Raw genomic sequence first — 4,942 nt, 5'->3', positions numbered from 1 at the left:
CTACTAATCTACCCCTTCCATAAATTATCACACAGTTGACTTGGCCGATAGACACACACTGCTCTCCATGGCATCCCATCAAAAAGGAAACCACGCACTACTAATCTACCCCTTCCATAAATTATTACACAGTTGACTTGGCCGATAGACACACACTGCTCTCCATGGCATCCCATCAAAAAGGAAACCACGCACTACTAATCTACCCCTTCCATAAATTATCACACAGTTGACTTGGCCGATAGACACACACTGCTCTCCATGGCATCCCATCAAAAAGGAAACCACGCACTACTAATCTACCCCTTCCATAAATTATCACACAGTTGACTTGGCCGATAGACACACACTGCTCTCCATGGCATCCCATCAAAAAGGAAACCACGCACTACTAATCTACCCCTTCCATAAATTATCACACAGTTGACTTGGCCGATAGACACACACTGCTCTCCATGGCATCCCATCAAAAAGGAAACCACGCACTACTAATCTACCCCTTCCATAAATTATCACACAGTTGACTTGGCCGATAGACACACACTGCTCTCCATGGCATCCCATCAAAAAGGAAACCACGCACTACTAATCTACCCCTTCCATAAATTATCACACAGTTGACTTGGCCGATAGACACACACTGCTCTCCATGGCATCCCATCAAAAAGGAAATCACGCACTACTAATCTACCCCTTCCATAAATTATTACACAGTTGACTTGGCCGATAGACACACACTGCTCTCCATGGCATCCCATCAAAAAGGAAACCACGCACTACTAATCTACCCCTTCCATAAATTATCACACAGTTGACTTGGCCGATAGACACACACTGCTCTCCATGGCATCCCATCAAAAAGGAAACCACGCACTACTAATCTACCCCTTCCATAAATTATCACACAGTTGACTTGGCCGATAGACACACACTGCTCTCCATGGCATCCCATCAAAAAGGAAACCACGCACTACTAATCTACCCCTTCCATAAATTATCACACAGTTGACTTGGCCGATAGACACACACTGCTCTCCATGGCATCCCATCAAAAAGGAAACCACGCACTACTAATCTACCCCTTCCATAAATTATCACACAGTTGACTTGGCCGATAGACACACACTGCTCTCCATGGCATCCCATCAAAAAGGAAACCACGCACTACTAATCTACCCCTTCCATAAATTATCACACAGTTGACTTGGCCGATAGACACACACTGCTCTCCATGGCATCCCATCAAAAAGGAAATCACGCACTACTAATCTACCCCTTCCATAAATTATTACACAGTTGACTTGGCCGATAGACACACACTGCTCTCCATGGCATCCCATCAAAAAGGAAACCACGCACTACTAATCTACCCCTTCCATAAATTATCACACAGTTGACTTGGCCGATAGACACACACTGCTCTCCATGGCATCCCATCAAAAAGGAAACCACGCACTACTAATCTACCCCTTCCATAAATTATCACACAGTTGACTTGGCCGATAGACACACACTGCTCTCCATGGCATCCCATCAAAAAGGAAACCACGCACTACTAATCTACCCCTTCCATAAATTATCACACAGTTGACTTGGCCGATAGACACACACTGCTCTCCATGGCATCCCATCAAAAAGGAAACCACGCACTACTAATCTACCCCTTCCATAAATTATTACACAGTTGACTTGACCGATAGACACACACTGCTCTCCATGGCATCCCATCAAAAAGGAAACCACGCACTACTAATCTACCCCTTCCATAAATTATCACACAGTTGACTTGGCCGATAGACACACACTGCTCTCCATGGCATCCCATCAAAAAGGAAACCACGCACTACTAATCTACCCCTTCCATAAATTATTACACAGTTGACTTGGCCGATAGACACACACTGCTCTCCATGGCATCCCATCAAAAAGGAAACCACGCACTACTAATCTACCCCTTCCATAAATTATCACACAGTTGACTTGGCCGATAGACACACACTGCTCTCCATGGCAACTCATCAAAAAGGAAATCACACACTACTAATCTACACCTTCCATAAATTATCACACAGTCAGCTTGGCCGATAGACACACACTGCTCTCCATGGCATCCCATCAAAAAGGAAACCACGCACTACTAATCTACCCCTTCCATAAATTATCACACAGTTGACTTGGCCGATAGACACACACTGCTCTTCATGGCAACTCATCAAAAAGGAAACCACACACTACTAATCTACCCCTTCCATAAATTATCACACAGTTGACTTGGCCGATAGACACACACTGCTCTTCATGGCAACTCATCAAAGAGGAAATCACACACTACTAATCTACCCCTTCCATAAATTATTACACAGTTGACTTGGCCGATAGACACACACTGCTCTCTATGGCATCCCATCAAAAAGGAAACCACGCACTACTAATCTACCCCTTCCATAAATTATCACACAGTTGACTTGGCCGATAGACACACACTGCTCTCCATGGCACCCCATCAAAAAGGAAACCACACACTACTAATCTACACCTTCCATAAATTATCACACAGTCAGCTTGCACGATAGACACACACTGCTCTCCATGGCATCCCATCAAAAAGGAAACCACACACTACTAATCTACCCCTTCCATAAATTATTACACAGTTGACTTGGCCGATAGACACACACTGCTCTCCATGGCAACTCATCAAAAAGGAAATCACACACTACTAATCTACACCTTCCATAAATTATCACACAGTCAGCTTGCACGATAGACACACACTGCTCTCCATGGCATCCCATCAAAAAGGAAATCACACACTACTAATCTACACCTTCCATAAATTATCACACAGTCGACTTGGCCGATAGACACACACTGCTCTTCATGGCAACTCATCAAAAAGGAAATCACACACTACTAATCTACACCTTCCATAAATTATTACACAGTTGACTTGGCCCGATAGACACACACTGCTCTCCATGGCATCCCATCAAAAAGGAAACCACGCACTACTAATCTACCCCTTCCATAAATTATCACACAGTTGACTTGGCCGATAGACACACACTGCTCTCCATGGCATCCCATCAAAAAGGAAACCACGCACTACTAATCTACCCCTTCCATAAATTATCACACAGTTGACTTGGCCGATAGACACACACTGCTCTCCATGGCATCCCATCAAAAAGGAAACCACGCACTACTAATCTACCCCTTCCATAAATTATCACACAGTTGACTTGGCCGATAGACACACACTGCTCTCCATGGCATCCCATCAAAAAGGAAACCACGCACTACTAATCTACCCCTTCCATAAATTATCACACAGTTGACTTGGCCGATAGACACACACTGCTCTCCATGGCATCCCATCAAAAAGGAAACCACACACTACTAATCTACCCCTTCCATAAATTATTACACAGTTGACTTGGCCGATAGACACACACTGCTCTCCATGGCAACTCATCAAAAAGGAAATCACACACTACTAATCTACACCTTCCATAAATTATCACACAGTCAGCTTGCACGATAGACACACACTGCTCTCCATGGCATCCCATCAAAAAGGAAATCACACACTACTAATCTACACCTTCCATAAATTATCACACAGTCGACTTGGCCGATAGACACACACTGCTCTTCATGGCAACTCATCAAAAAGGAAACCACACACTACTAATCTACACCTTCCATAAATTATCACACAGTCGACTTGGCCGATAGACACACACTGCTCTTCATGGCAACTCGTCAAAAAGGAAATCACACACTACTAATCTACACCTTCCATAAATTATCACACAGTCGACTTGGCCGATAGACACACACTGCTCTTCATGGCAACTCATCAAAAAGGAAACCACACACTACTAATCTACACCTTCCATAAATTATCACACAGTCGACTTGGCCGATAGACACACACTGCTCTTCATGGCAACTCATCAAAAAGGAAACCACACACTACTAATCTACACCTTCCATAAATTATCACACAGTCGACTTGGCCGATAGACACACACTGCTCTTCATGGCAACTCATCAAAAAGGAAACCACACACTACTAATCTACCCCTTCCATAAATTATTACACAGTTGACTTGGCCGATAGACACACACTGCTCTCCATGGCATCCCATCAAAAAGGAAACCACGCACTACTAATCTACCCCTTCCATAAATTATCACACAGTTGACTTGGCCGATAGACACACACTGCTCTCCATGGCATCCCATCAAAAAGGAAACCACGCACTACTAATCTACCCCTTCCATAAATTATCACACAGTTGACTTGGCCGATAGACACACACTGCTCTCCATGGCATCCCATCAAAAAGGAAACCACGCACTACTAATCTACCCCTTCCATAAATTATCACACAGTTGACTTGGCCGATAGACACACACTGCTCTCCATGGCATCCCATCAAAAAGGAAACCACGCACTACTAATCTACCCCTTCCATAAATTATTACACAGTTGACTTGGCCGATAGACACACACTGCTCTCCATGGCATCCCATCAAAAAGGAAACCACGCACTACTAATCTACCCCTTCCATAAATTATCACACAGTTGACTTGGCCGATAGACACACACTGCTCTCCATGGCATCCCATCAAAAAGGAAACCACGCACTACTAATCTACCCCTTCCATAAATTATCACACAGTTGACTTGGCCGATAGACACACACTGCTCTCCATGGCATCCCATCAAAAAGGAAACCACGCACTACTAATCTACCCCTTCCATAAATTATCACACAGTTGACTTGGCCGATAGACACACACTGCTCTCCATGGCATCCCATCAAAAAGGAAACCACGCACTACTAATCTACCCCTTCCATAAATTATCACACAGTTGACTTGGCCGATAGACACACACTGCTCTCCATGGCATCCCATCAAAAAGGAAAT

This window comes from Amblyomma maculatum, chromosome 9 (genome assembly GCF_055883805.1).
Source record: "Amblyomma maculatum isolate TAMU_Amacu chromosome 9, ASM5588380v1, whole genome shotgun sequence".
Classification (NCBI taxonomy): domain Eukaryota; kingdom Metazoa; phylum Arthropoda; class Arachnida; order Ixodida; family Ixodidae; genus Amblyomma; species Amblyomma maculatum.
Note: the sequence above shows the minus strand (reverse complement) of the source record.